This window comes from Rhinolophus hipposideros, assembly GCF_964194185.1.
Source record: "Rhinolophus hipposideros genome assembly, chromosome: 6".
Lineage (NCBI taxonomy): Eukaryota > Metazoa > Chordata > Mammalia > Chiroptera > Rhinolophidae > Rhinolophus > Rhinolophus hipposideros.
The window spans coordinates 56,131,596-56,147,738 of record NC_138052.1 but is presented as its reverse complement, the minus strand read 5'-3'; the positions used below and the strand labels follow the sequence as shown (position 1 = coordinate 56,147,738).

Below are 16,143 nucleotides of genomic sequence, written 5' to 3'. Positions count from 1 at the left end.
TTTTTCTATTACTGCCTCTTGAACTTATAGAATTTATTTTCCTTATACCTACACAGGGATGACAAGTTCATGTATGTACTGGGTAATGAGAATAACAGTTTTTTTTGATGGTATTAGGTTGGTGCAAAAGTAATTGTGTTTTTTGCAATTTTTTTTAACCTTTTAAACTGCAATTATTTTTGCACCAACCTAATAACATTAAGTTGTTCATTTCAGGATAGATTTTTCTAAAAGTAGATATCAGAGAAAGAGCACATATTTACTAGAATATCATCTCCTAATGAATTCAGTATATCTGAAATTGTGTCATTTATATTTTACATACTAAATAAAATGCATGAATACTAATACAATGCAACTTGGGTTTTTAGAAGATATCTTGTTAAAATATAACCAAACTGAGTTTTAAGGTTGATTTTTTTTTTCTCATAGATTTGTAAATCTTGCTTATCTTCTGTTAGCTCATTTCTTCCTATTTGACAGATTGATCAGGTAGAAGCAGTTGGTGTGGTGGATGGTACAGTTTGGAGTAAGGTGACACAGGACAGAGATGAGGGCTGGACAAAGGGCAGGCACACGGTGTTGTTAGAAAGTTTTAGGCCCAGCATCATTAATCAAGAAGACTGAGGACCCAAGTTGGTCAAGGGCAGCCAACTGATAATGTTACTCCTAGAAGATAAGCTGGCGTGACATAGTGAAACTAGGTGACCTTGTTATAAAGTGGGCCCCATGCTTCCTTGTTAGCCCCTTTGGGACCTTCAACGAGACCTGATTCTTTCAAGAAGGTAGGAAACCACAGAGGCCATAGTTTAGGGTATCTCTCTGAAAACATAGAGAAAAGGTATATTTAGCTAAAAGCATTCCACGTTAACAGTAGGTCTTTTATTGTGTTATTTTAACTTCAGCTCAAAAGAGAATTTTTTTAAAAAGCTAAAATAAAAAATTAGTTCAATTGAATTAAATTTCCTAACATGAGACCTGCGTGGTCTATAAAATTTCCTAACATGAGACCTGCGTGGTCTATAAAATAAGACTGTGTCATTTGATTTAGAGAGGCAAAGCTCTTCTGTGCACTGAAGGTCTGAGGTTATCTTTTCCCGTAGGCATTGTGAAGGGCTGGCTGTGTGATATCAAAGGCAGCTTCCTCCATATATCTCACCCATAAAACCAATAGCAAGTAAGCAGAGGACATCATGACAAAGCTCAGTTTAGTAAAAGCAATTTTATAGGAGTAGAGGGACTTGTCAAAAAACAAACAAACACAAAAAACTGTTTAAATATTTTTTCAGCTTAATGAATGATATTTCGTTTTGGTCTAGGGTTAAAATCTAGGCAAATTACAAAGATAAATAAATTACATATCTTTTAGGCTCTTGTCTTTTGGGAATGTTGCTTTTTGTAACTTTGATTTTGATAAAAGTTTGAGGCAGTAAATTATATAGGGTCATATTTCTGGCATGGTTCTGGAGTACAGAGTGGTTTTGCTGCTTAAAAGCAAATAGATTGACTTTTGAAATCAACCAACACAAACAAACAAACAAAATCAGGTTGAAATCATCTAATAAAAATGAAGGGAACTAACCAAGACAGATTGAATGAATGCTCTATCTCTGCTCCGAAGTGGGCTCCGCAGGTTCTCTAGGAGGAGCCACCTCTGCCTCCCCACACTCCACAAAGACAGATCAAGGTGAGCTTCATCCTATACAAAGGAATGATTAGGGCTCCAAAGTTCTCTACTAAATATTGCATTATACCTACACTTACTTTTTAAGGTTACAGTCTTAGAATATTTTTCTTGATGTTTCTTTCACTTTCAAATCCATGTAATCAAGGTGTTCATTAAAGTGTCTATCATCTGAGAGTCAAACACAGTTGGCAAAAGCCTCATTCCAAAAGTGTCTTTCATAGTCTTTCTGGGATGAGGGTGATTGCTTACTATTATTTCCTGGTCCTCTCTGGCTCTGGTGCCATGGAATTAGGTCTATTTGTGAATAACCTTCCTGTCTCATCTCCATTATTCCTGCTCTGTGCTACGCTGAATCAAGTTTGGCAGATGGTGATGGTTCCTTGGTTTCCAATTATTTTTTTTTAAGTCCCAACCCAAGAAATTTGTGTTTAAGCAGACTTAAGTTTGAGGCAGGGATAGGGTGTGATAGAAGTTTACATCACAAAAATAAAAATGACTTACAGTTCAATATTAGATGTCAATATTTAAAGTCCAAAGAACTTGCTTTTAACTGGTGCTGTGAAATGACCAGAAAATTAAAAAAAAAAATTTTTTCTTGCATAGATTTATTTGAATGTTGTCTTAAATCAGCAAATGGAATTTTTTTTTCCTGCCAGCCTTCTACACCTTTCCCCCCTTTTTTCCTTCTGTTAATAAAACTATGAAGACATCAAAAGCCTCAATTAGTTGTTCTTTTAGTCTAATTAGTCTAACAATTATAATTTTAGTATATTTGGATCCTAAGAGTTATTTTCAAATTTGCACATTTATATTTTAAACTGGAGCAATGAATCAGATGTTATGAATTTTTGAGGAAAGAACAAATTGGCAGCTCTAGAAGGAGAAAGAAGGCAACTCTTAAATACTTTGTTTTAAGACTAATTGACAGAGTGACCGGATTATAGTGGGTTTATAGATATAAAAAAAGAGTCTTAGAACTGTTTCCATTTTTATTTGAAAATAAGTCCTTTTACAATCCAATTTTTTTTAACACAGTTGAGGACAGCATTTTTTTTTTGGTAATAGAAAAGTCATCATAACTTTATTCACTAATAGGCAATATGGGTTAATTCATCCAGCACACATTTTGTATCAGGCACTGTATTAGGTGCTGAGAATATAAAAATGAATGAGATATAATCTGGTATAAAACACTTTTGCTCTTGGAGACAGACAAGAACACTTGTATTATAAAGGTGTTAAGGGCCATAAGGAAAATGTGAACAAACTAATAAGGATCAGAACCATTGATCATTGATTCAGAAATTCAAATCTTTAAAAAATGTAATTGATTAAAGCTGATATGTAGTCAGTGATAAGGCTAAACAAATGAGTAATCATTGTGGTAAAAATCATTTAACAGTCTTTTCTGTTTTTTTTATGCCTGTGATACGAAGATAAGCATGCACAACCTTTAAATGTAACATGTGTACTAGATATGTTAATTTCTATTCAATTACAGTGTGATTTAGTCTTTGCATATTTGGGTTTCCTAGAAATGTTGAATTGAAGCTCTTCTGGATCCTGAACCAACCTTTTTTCTAGACGCTATAATCTATAAAACATATTCATTCTAGAGATATATTACAATATCCTGTTGGAGACATTTGGCAGGCTAGCATTTTGAGAGGAATACGTGAAGAGATGAGGAAGGATTGATGTGATGGGAATAGATAAAAGTGGCAAGGAAGTCATGCAGAGTTAAAAAACAAAGCAGTGGACTAAATACAGAATTTTGCCATATATTAAAATAGGCAGAGAAGATAGTAGCCAGAACTAAAAAATAGCAGAAATGGTGAAGGAAACAGAAAAACATTTATAGCACAGGATCATTTAATTTTGTTGTATTTAAGATTTGCTAATTTATTTTTAATATTTAATGGTTACCCAGAGACAATTAACAAAGGAATTTTTAGCACATACTTGGTTGAGTTATATTCTCATAATTTTTGTCTCATTTCTGATGCTAATTTCATGAATAGGCAAATACAAATGAGCTATATTTAATGCATTTTGTCCTTGTCATGCAGTCTGTTCTTCTCACTCAATAGCCTCACTCAGTTTTCAGCTATGAAAAATGAAGAAATTGGAAAAATTACTTAAATATTTGTTTTTTTATTCCTAAGAAGAGTAATTTTTCCTTGTTTCCCATATATGTCAAATGTTTCCCAGGTGAAATTGGAAAAATTGCTTAAATATTTGTTTTTTATTCCTAAGAAGAGTAATTTTTCCTTGTTTCCTGTAAATGTCAAATCTGTTTCCCATGTGATAATACTTTTGGTCTTCATTGGATGTTTTCCTTGATAGCAAAAACCAGGGCTTCTTAAAACATTGATTTTGTTTAATACTTATGTTGTCTTACATATGAAAAAATCATGGTGAAATGTGTTTTTGGATTTCTTTTTTTTATCTAAGTTCTATCATCAATTATATTATAATGAACCAGGCAGAATTTCTTTTTTTTTTTTTTTTTTTTTTTTTTTAGCAGAACAGAATGATGCGAAGTTTTACTTGGATATGCTGCCAAATAATGTACTTATAAGCAAAAATAAACTGGAAATCAACATTATAATGATTATTTTAAAATGAACAGTTGTTACATGTCAAAAGAATGATAGCTTCAGACATTTGGTTGCTCACTATTTGAATTGGCAACACTTGTCTCCTTAGGGACAAGTTATTTTCTGCAAGAACATTATTTTTGAAATATGGGTAGTTTCTCTTTTGAAGCACTGAAAAAAGTGATATGAGTCTTTGTTTTATGACCAGTTGGGTTGGACATTAAAATTATGCACGTCATTTCTGAGTATGTTTTTACTATCAATATATATTATAGTAACGTGAAAACTGATTAAATATGTATTACCTCATTTACATGTTAATATCAAAATCCAATCCCATTTAGAAGTACTCTGTCCAACAAAGATCATGTAATGTCTGCCTCCTGTAGTGGTTTCCAACTGGGCTCCGTGGAGTGTCATCACCTCATACCCCAGGATGTGCCTCAGTGGGTAGAATCCACACCTGCCACTCACTCTTGAGCAAGTGTAGCTTCTAATTGATATGTTTTATGTTCGTAGTAGTTCTGGGTAAGGCTTTCTTTAAACAAAGCTTCCAAAACAAAAATATTTGAAAATCTCTGATTTAGTGATTTCGCTAGGGATTGTAACCTGTTAGCATGTTTTAACCTGTCATGCCTTTTTTTGTTGACCTCTAAGCATACACAAACCTCATGTTTTTTAGCTACTCAAATATACACTCACTATGGCAATGGCAAATTTTGAACTATCAGATTTTCTGTGTAATTTTATTCTTTTCAATAAAAGTTACTTATTAAATATATATTTAAATATTTTTCCTTTCTATAACTTTGTAAGATATTGCTTACCAATTTGCAAATAAGAAAATTATATTTTAGCAAATCAGAGATTGAAATTGAATTGAAAGTTTACTTCGAAGTTTTCTTTTGCTCCTTGCACTTTCTAAGCTGGACATTCAGAGGAAAACAGTGAAATTAAACTAATTTATATTAAATTCATAATGACTAGTAGAACTGTTTAGCTCTTCAAAGGACATTAATATATTTAAAAGAAAATCTTTTAAAAACCAAATCTCTAATTTTATCACATTTGTAACTGAAAATATAAATGTATGGAGACATTGTGTTCATGCAAAATTTGCTTAATAAAGGATAGGAAAAATTTATCTTGAACCTAGAAAGTTCTAGTTTTACATTTTGAGCCGTTTCCATTCTAGCAATTAGCAGTGTGGAAAATCACCATGAGTTAGTCTGCAGACATAATAAACTGTAGCAATATATCCCCAAGAACTTCACATGATAGAACAAGCACAGAATATGGAACAAGTACTTTTAAAATGATCAAACAAAAAGTGAAATTGAAAACATAAAAGAATAGGGTACAATCAAAAGGGATATCATTTTTGCTATGATGTATATATGTGTGAATTTCATTTTTTAAAAATTCATCCTCAGGGTTTGCTTTTCCTGAGTGTGAAAATTTAGAGGTTTTGATTAAATAGGTCTGGATGGACCCAGGCAGGAGTTTCCTTAAGAAGACCCTGCAGTGATTATAGTGTTGGCCAGACCCAAGAACCACAGATGTTGAAGATTTGAACAACACAAGTTAGAGTTAATGAACATATATAAAACTCTGCACTCCACACTTAACCAAAACTACCTTTGCAGGGGTTAATTATAGATGGCAGAACATTCTATATTCTTAGTATGTTAAATGTTCTTAAAGGTTAGCCAACCCCTATTCCTGACACAAGTAATGAATGCTGTCACTTACTCCTTGGGATTGACTGCTTCACAAAAGCCTGTTAAAGACTGACAGAGGCATGCCAAAGGTTTCTCTTGTCACTTTACATTTCTTTTACTAGCATCGGCTGGAACACATAGCCTTTACTCTTTCTGGGGAAGGCAAACTAGAATTATCACTTTACAAACTGTAAGTGTTGTTTATACTTGGGATGAGTGACCCAAGGCCAACTTCCCAAGAACTTCTCACTGGCCTCCACAGCATTTTCATCCTGGGGGAGGTTATGTTTTTGCATGCAATACATTATATTAAATTTAAAAACAATTAGTGTCTTATAGAAGAAAACTTATTCTTGCTTCAGTCGTTGACAGAGTACCCTGAGAACAGGAATTGAGGTAGATTCATTCTCAAGTTATTTCTGACATATTTCAAATTCTTTTGCTAGATAAAAATCCTTTTGACTGTGTCTTTTGTATAACAAAATTTCATCTCTGGAGAAGAAAATTAGGTGTGCTTCATCATATCTTATCATGTGATTATATTTAAAAGACTTAAAGATTTCTCTAAATATATCCATTCAATAAAATGTTGAATCAGGTTTTTATGGTATTCAACAAAGTAGTTAACATTTTTTCCTTCACTGAATTACAGAGAAGTCATTATTAAAAAGAAAATTAAATTTTAATGATAATAGCTGACATTTATTAACCATTTACTATGTGCCACTTTTGTAAGCAATTATTATAAATTAGTTCATTAAATCTCATAATAGCATCAAGAACTACAAATATGTTCTCACATAAAAAGGGGAATAATACTTATGTGTTTTGTTAGGTTTGAGGAATTAAAATAATGCATGACTTAGCAAATAGTAGAATTAAGTAAATTATTATTCTCATTATCACCTCTTAGCTTATATATGAGAAAACAAAAGCTTAAAATAGTTGAAAAATTGGCTAATCTGAGGTTAAACAGCTAATATGTGATAGAGGAGCTGGAAACAAGTGTGTATCTGTCTGAGTCTGGAGGCTGAGCCCTCAATTCCTGCACTGTTGCTTCCCAGGTCGCAATCCTTAAGTATATGATATTTACTGTATGGTTTAGACTCTATCTTGAGAAAAGGACTTCAGACACTTTTCTTCTTAGGAAGGAAGTTCCTCATCATGTTTGAAGATTATCCCTTTCTTGTGTTTTTTTGTTTTCTTTTTAATTAAAGTTTATCGGGGTGACATGTGTTAGTAAAGTTACTACCTAGGTTTCAGGGGTACAATTCTGTAATACATCATCTGTGTATCTATCACATTGTGTGTTCAATACCCAGATTATCTTTCTTGTGTTCTTTTTCTAACATGATACAGAGTCCTCGAGTTCTAAAGCTTACCCTCATCATGACTGCCACCATTAATAAGATTTCTCAAATGCCTTGGAATGAATTGGGCATACACTATGAAAAAAATGGCTGACTTTTTATTAGCCTAAAGGAATTTAAAAACACACAAACATACTGGTTTGTGATCGATTCCCAGGCTTTGTCTTTAGCAGAGTTTTTAAAGCAATATACCAATGCTTACAGCCTACAAAAGAGATTAAAAATTAGATCAGTCTTTAGATGAGAGTATAATGGATTGTAATTTTAACAACTTTTTCAGTGGAAAGAAATGAAGTACAAAGTAATAAAGCATCATTTTCACAGTATGCATAAGTGGAAAATACATAATAGTTTGTATTAAGTGACAAATTATTAATAAGCTTCCTGGCATACATTAGACTAACATTAATGGTAATGAAATTGTGTGATATTTAGATATTATATGTAACTGCAGGATTTTTATTATTTTTTATGAATATATTTGTTGCTGTTTGAGGCAGGTAGGTGGATGTTTACAATGATTACATGCTGAAGCATTGTGATAATATTTTCAAATCAACCACGTTTTCATCTTATTTATCATTAAAGAGAAAACATCTATTTAAAAATTTTTATTCTTTGAAAAATTACCTTAAGTGGAAAATTATGTATTTTGACAACGTATATTTTCTGTTTCTACTAGTAATATGCTTTAGTTGTTTTTCCAATGAAAAGATAAGAGATGGGTAAAGGTGAAGTCTGCTTGTGTGGTCGGGTTCCTGGGGTCTCGGCAGCATTTCTGCAGGCTGTGTTCTCGTGCCTCAGTGCCTTCCCCCTTCCTAGGTGGCAAAGCTAGAAACTTCCATCTGTTTAGGGGGCTCCTCGTGTCTTATTTGCTCGGTGAAGTCCAGGTTGCAGTTCAAGGCCTGGTGTAACCAGTACATCCTCTGAAAACTGAACCACAAAGCACAATCAGCGCTTCCTCTTTTAGGTTTGGTAGCATTTTTCATTCCTCTGATAGACCACGTGGTCGCTTGCATTCTAATTGTTGCTTTATGGTAGGTGATACCTTGTTAGGCTGTAAGCTCTTTTGAGCACAGAGATTTTTTTTTTTTAAACGTGAATAGGGTTTCACATATAGTAAGTACTCCTTAAGTGTTTGTTATTATCATTATTTTATTTCTAATACTTGCCACAGTGCCTAGCTCAGTAGATGTTGGCAAAGTGAACTGAATGTATGGCTTGTCTGTTGTTAGGCATTGTCCTAGCTGCTTCTGACATGAACCAACTCATTTAATCTTTATAACAATATTTTGTGGTCAAGATTTTTTTAAGTCCCCATAGATAGTTCAGGAAACAGAACTCTGATACATTGATTGACTTGCCCTGGGTCATGCAGTTATAAAGTGGTGGAGTAAGTTTCAAACCCAGGATTTTCTAACTCAATAATCCACCTGTTTTTTTACTACGATACACTGCATCCCAACAGAAAGATTTATAACCTTATTTATTTATTTATTTATTTATAATAAAAGAGTAGTTCGTATTGGTTTCTTGAAAGGCAGAATGTAACTGACTGTGCTATGTATTTGGAACTAAATCTATTCTTGTCAAATATATGTATTTTTTAAAGTCTGTGGCAGCACTGGAAAGGATGTCATTAATGGTCCATGCAGGCTAAAGAATTTCTGAACGTGAGAAGCTGATTCTGAAACTGGTTAGCTGGAAAAGCCAGCTAGTGCTGAAACTTTGGTATTGATAAAGTCCTTCTGAAATCTAAGAGGACAGGGCTTTACTGCCCCCCAAGTGAAGCAGTAAGACTGGAAGACTCAAAAGAGTCTGACAGGATACATGCTTAGTGTTTACCAGTGGTTTTCTTTCCAAAAGGAAAGCATCATTTAAAAAAAATTTTTTTTTTCAGTTAGAGTTGATATTCAATATTTTACATTAGTTTCACATGTATAGCATAGTGGTTAGACATTTATATAATTTATGCAGTGATCCCCCCAATTAGTCTAGTACCCACCTAGCACTATACACAGTTGTTGCAACATTATTGACTATATTTTCTATGCTGTACTTTACATTCCTGTAACTATTTTGTGATTACTATTTGCATTTCTTAATCCCTTCACCTTTTTCACCCAGTTCCCCCACCTCCCCTTCACTGGCAACCATCAGTTCTCTGTGAGTCTGTTTTGTTTGTTCATTTATTTTATTCGTTACAGTCCACATGTAAGTGAGATCATATGGCATTTGTCTTTCTCAGTCTGACTTATTTCTCTCAGTCTGACTTAGTTCACCTCTAATAGGTCCATCTATGTTGTCACATGTGGTAAGATTTCATTCTTTTTTTTTAATGACCAAGTAGTATTCCATTATATATAGTGTATACCACATCTTCTTTATCCAATTGTCTATTGATGGGCCCTTGGGTTGCTTCCATATCTTGGCTGTTTAAACAGTGCTGCAATGAACAGAGGGATGCTTGTATCTTCTTGAATTAGTGTTTTAGATTTCTCTGATTAAGTACCCTGAAGTGGAATTGCTGTGTCATAAGGTAGTTCTAGTTTCAATTTTTTGAGGAACCTCCAAACTGTTTTCCATAGTGGCTGCACGAATTTGCAGTCCCACCAACAGTGTTCAACCGTTCCCTTTTTCCCACATCCTTGCCAACACTTGTTGTTTGTCAATTTATTGATGATAGCCATCCTCACTGTTGTGAGGTGATATCTCATTGGTTTTAATTTTCATTTCTCTGATGATTAGTGATGTTGAGCATATTTTTATATGTCTATTCACCATGTGTCTATTCAGGTCCTCTGTCCATTTTTAAATTGGATTGTTTTTTTTGTTGTTGTTGTTGTTTGTTGAGATGTATAAGTTCTTTATAAATTTTGGATATGAACCCCTTATTAGATGTATCATTGGCAAATCTCTTCTCTCATTCAGTAGGATGTCTTTTTGTTTTGTAGGTGGTTTTCTTTGCTGTACAAAAACTGTAGTTTGATGTAGTCCCATTTGTTTATTTTTTTGTTTCCCTTGCCCAAAGAGATAGATCAGAAAAAATATCACTAAGAGCAATATCAGAGAGTTTCCTGTCTATGTTTTCTTCTAGGAGTTTTATGGTTTCGGGTCTTACATTTCAATCTTTAATCTATTTTGAGTTTATTTTTGTATACGGTGTAAAAATGTGGTCTAGTTTCATTTTTTTGATGTATCTGTCCAGTTCTCCCAACACCATTTATTAAATAGACTGTTTTTACTCCACTGTATGTCCTTGCCTCCTTTGTCGTAGATTAAATGACCATGTAGGTGTGGGTTTATTTCTGGGCTCTCTATTCTGTTCCATTGATCTATGTGTCTGTTTTTATGCCAGTACCATGCTGTTTTTATTACAAGAGACTTATAGTATAGTTTGATATCAGGCAGCATGACACCGCCAATTTTGTTCATTTTTCTCAACATAATTCAGGGTCTTTTGTGGTTCCATATAAATTTTAAAATGATTTGTGCTAGTTCTGTAAAAAATGCCATTGGTATTTTGATAGGAATTACATTGAATCTATGGATTGCTTTGGGTGGTATGGACATTTTAATGATGTTAATTCTTCTTAAACATGAGCACAGTATATACGTCCATTTATTTGTATCTTCTTCAATTTTTTCTTCAGTGTCTTATAATTTCTTGAGTGCAGGTTTTTTTTTTCTTTTTTCTTTTTTTTTTTTTTTTACCTCCTTTGTTAAATTTATTCCTAGGTGTTTTATTTTTTTGGTGCAGTTGTAAATGGGATTGTTTTCTTAATTTCTCTTTCTGATTGTTCATTATGGTTTATAAAAATGCAACCAATTTATGAATATGAATTTTATATTTGGTTACTTTACTGACTTCATTGGTGGAATCTTTTGGGTTCTGTACATATAGTATCATGTCATCTGCAAATAATGACAGTTTGACTTCCAATTTGGATGCCTTTTATTTCTTGTCTGATTGCTGGGGGTAGGACTTCCAATACTATGTTAAATAAAAATGGTGAAAATGGACATTCTTGTCTTGTTCCTGATCTTAAGGAAAACACTTTCAGCTTTTCACCAGTGAGTATGATGTTAGGTATGGGTTTGTCATATATGGCCTTTATTATGGTGAGGTATGTTCCCTCTATTTCCACTTTGCTTAAGAGTTTTTATCATAAAAGGATGCTGGATTTTGTCAAATGCTTTTTCTGCATCATATGATTTTTATCTTTCATTTTGTTTATGTGGTGTATCACAAATGATTTCCAGTATTGAATCAACCTTGCATCACAGGAATAAACTCCATTTAATCATGGTGTATGATCTTTTTAATATATTGCTGAATTTGGTTTGCTGATATTTTGTTGTGGATTTTTGCCTCTATATTTATCAGGGATATTGGCCTATTCTCTTCCCTTCCCTTCCCTTCCCTTCCCTTCCCTTCCCTTCCCTTCCCTTCCCTTCCCTTCCCTTCCCTTCCCTTCCCTTCCCTTCCCTTCCCTTCCCTTCCCTTCCCTTCCCTTCCCTTCCCTTCCCTTCCCTTCCCTTCCCTTCCCTTCCCTTCCCTTCCCTTCCCTTCCCTTCCCTTCCCTTCCCTTCCCTTCCCTTCCCTTCCCTTCCCTTCCCTTCCCTTCCCTTCCCTTCCCTTCCCTTCCCTTCCCTTCTCTTTATGTCTTTGGTTTTGAATCAGAAAGCATTGTTCTTTAGACACTTCTGAATGTCCTATCAAAAATAAAATTTTCCATTTCGTAGTACATAAAGACTTTCAAGTTCAAACTCCATAAATTGTGTAGAAATTTCTTAAACTGATCACCACAGATACTAGTAAATCTGTCAGAAATAGGGTGACTTAGCCCTGACTGAAGGGATGGGTAGAAAGGATGATCATCCTAGGATAACATGGCTGGGTCCTCTTTTTTTTTTTATAACTCTGACATGTTACATTTTGTAAACTTACGGTGTACATCATGTTATTTTGATATATTTATATATTTTAATATGATTGTCATTGAAGCAATGTTTATCACATTACATTATTATTGTACAATATCATTATCTATATTCGTTATATTGTGTGTTGGATCTCTGTGACTTATTTACTACTTGTTACAAGTTTATGCCCTCAAGCTCCATCAATCTTATCACCCATGGCCAATCCCCTGGTAGCTACCATTTAACTCATTTTTTAATTTTTTTTTTTACAGGTTTGACTTTTTTAGATTCCATATGTAAGTGATATCATGCATACTTGTCTTTATCTGTCTGACTTATCTCACTTAGCGAAATGTGCTCAAGATCCATCCATGTTGTCACAAATGGCAGGATATTCTCCTTTCTCATATTTCAATGGAATAATATTCCATTGTGTATACATACCACACCTTTTTCCTTTTACTTGAATGGAAAATATATTATTGCTAGGTTTATAAAAGAATGTTTGTGACCGATGGGATTTTTATTTGGGTAATCTTGGTTTGGTTCCTAGCTTTGCGATTTCTTGCTGTATAATTTATCTTCATATCTTCTCTGAGCCTTTGGCTTCCTATCTGTTAAATTAAGTTGATAATGCCAATTGCGCTAGGTTATTGCGATACTGAAATGTGTAATGTGTGTCAAACAGCGGGCACTCAGTAAAGGATAACTCTTCTTCTGTTGAGCTTTTTAGGAATTCACAGTCCCAAACTCTTTAGACCTTCAAAACTAAGTTTAAAGCATCTTCTTTTTAGAGAAGAGGGTGACAGGAATGGTCAATTCCCTAATAGAATATATACTAAGGGGCTAATGGAATTCACGATTATCACCATCATCATCATAATTTCTTGTTGTGCCAGGAGGTATACTGTGTCACATATGCCAATTGATATTAATTTGCACAGTATCTCTGAGACAGGTACTACTATCATTACTGTTTTGTAGATGGAGAAAAGGAGACAGAGGGGTAGAGAGTTTACAAAAGGTCTGTAAACTGTGATGTTGTGAACTGGGATTCCAATGACAATTTGGGTACACAGAACATGTTCTTAGCTCACTGTACTATCCCAACACAATATTATAGACACCGTAGTCTGTAATGTTGCTTTAAAGAAAAGCTAATTTTAACTTGGCACGGTCTGTTAGCTGCTATCTTGGGTATATTGGTCAGATACTGCTATCCTTATAACTCCTTTCCTGGCTGCGTATGTAACTGGCATCAAATATATGAAAACTCAAAAAGTGACAAATGCCAACAAAATAGTTATTTATGGTTAATACATATGTGATTTGTCCTTATGTCTGAGGGCTGGTTGTTTCTAAAATATCATTCAGTATCTGGCTTTTCATTAACAGAGTAAGCTCTGTTCATGTTAATGTTATGCAATTGCTAACATTTTCTTGTCGTTGACTAGTATATCCATAAGTAATAATTGAATTTGATCTGGCAATTTTAGATCTGTTAGACCCAGCAGAGAAAAAAAATTAAAATATTTTTGTCATGAGAATCGAGAGGAGAGAGAGAGAGAGAGAGAGAGAGAGAGAGAGAGAGAGAGAGAGAGAGAGAGAGAGAGAGAGAGAGAGAGAGAGAGAGAGAGAGAGAGAGAGAGAGAGAGAGAGAGAGAGAGAGAGAGAGAGAACACTTCAATTCCTTGCATTAGTGGATATGAGTGTATGAGTGCCTGGAACTGAAATAAAGGAGCAGGTTTAGGGAGAAAGATAAGCAGTCCTTTGAGGTATAGAGGTGAAGACATTGAGGAGCTCCTTAAAGCTGGTCCCTATGTTTCTTTACCTGCTTCCATCAATTTTGGAGCATTTCTTCACTTTTTGGCACAATAGGATATTCCAGGCTTATTTTGCACCTTCTCTGCCCCACCTGCCATTTCTCTAAGGAGTTGTGGTTCCTCTTGGTGAGGAATGGTATTGGGAAATGAGAATCTGGGTGCTAGGTGTACATATTGCTCTTAGGTTTTTATAACATCAAGGCTCTTGCAATAGGCAGAGCTGGGAAATATTGATTAGAAATCAGGACTTTATACTTGATATATTTGTATATTTGTATCTCCCTTCTTCCATAGTAAGAATTCTGACTCCCAATGTTTGCCTATTTGATTAATTATATAATGTATACAACATAGTTTCAGAATAGCTGTGACCATACCTCTATGAAAAAAATAAACCTACTAAAATTAGTTCAAGATTTGTTGGTGGTATTTTTTTGGCCCCTTAGATTGAAGGTATAGATTTTAAGTACTATGTTAAAAAACTTATATGGATTAGCTTTTTCCCCTTTGTAATAGTTATGTTATTCATTTGAAGTATAGTTGGCTTTGTTTGTTTCTGTTTGTAATTAGTTTTAAGGTTTTTATTTTCCTCTATCATCTTCATTGATTCAATGATATTTTTTGAGTGTGTAGGACATAAGCAGGTTTCCAAAGGAAAAAATGGAAATTTTAGGTATCCTTCAGGTATCCTTTCTACCTTATCCTTCTCATAGGCAAACAATTCTATTGGTTCTGGTTTATCTTACCTATGTTTCTTTTTGCAGAATTACCAAATATATGCATTGAAAAATTTTCCTTTCTTACGTAAAAAATAATATACAATATAAACTCTTCTATACTTTGCTTTTTTCACCTAATTACATATACTGAAAATCATTCCATGTCACTTCAGAGATTTATGTATGCATGTATGTATGTATATATGTATGTATTTATTTATACAGCATTATAAGACTCCATTGTGTGGTCTATGCCATATTTTATTCAATAGTTTTTCACGGTTAAGCATTTTGATTATTTCTAGTAAGTAGCTGCAGTCACAAATAACCCTCTAATAAATGATTTTTTTGCTTATTGTATGTTGAAGATAACTATATAGTATACTTCTGAATTATAAGTGCATGTGTAGTTTAGATGTTGGCAAGTTCCCTTCCATGGGATTTGTACCATTTTTCATGTTTACCAGCAACATATGCAAGTCTGCTTCCTCACAGCTTCACCAACAGATTGTACTTTCATGTAGAATTTTTCCAGTGTGGTAGGTGAGAAATGGTGTGTCATAGTTTATTTTGAAAAAATTATACGAAAAGATCTTCAATTTTTCTTATAAGGGCAGCTTGCCCATTTTTCTATAACACTTCTGGTCTTTTTTCCACGCAAGTTTTTAAAAGTTCTTTATATATTAGGGATATTAGCCCTTTTCTCTGATATACGTTGCACATATTTTTCTCTTATTATACAGTTTGTCTCTTAACTTTGCTTATAGTGATTTTGCCATTCAAAGTTTTTATTTTGAACATTTTATGTTGTTCAATTTGCCACTCTTATTCTTTATTGCATCTGGTATTTGAGTCATAGCAAACCGCCTTTTTTTACACCCAGGTTATAGAGAAAAATCATCATGTTTTCTTCTAGTACTTGTACAGTTTAATTTTAGATCTCTAATCCATTTGATGTTTATTTTTTGTGTGGTGTAAGGTAAGGACCTTATCTTTTTTTCATATATTGTATTTCCCCGAAAATAAGACCTAGCCGAACCATCAGCTCTAATGCGTCTTTTGGAGCAAAAATTAATATGAGACCCGATCTTATTTTACGATAACATACGACCGGGTCTTATATAAGACCGAGTATGATACGATCCGATCCGATACAATACAACACAATACAATACAATACCCGATCTTATATTAATTTTTGCTCCAAAAGACGCATTGCAGCTGATGGTCCGGCTAGGTTTTATTTTCGGGGAAACACGGTAGTTATCCAGTTGTCTCAACACCATTTACTAAAAAG

At 33.8% G+C, this 16,143-nt stretch overlaps 1 protein-coding gene across 4 annotated transcripts in view; it reads left to right on the top strand.

Moving 5' to 3' along the window:
- Positions 1 to 16,143, top strand: part of CERKL (CERK like autophagy regulator) — a 112,276-nt gene that overhangs the window by 47,442 nt on the left and 48,691 nt on the right. The gene's annotated exons all lie outside the window — the stretch shown is intronic.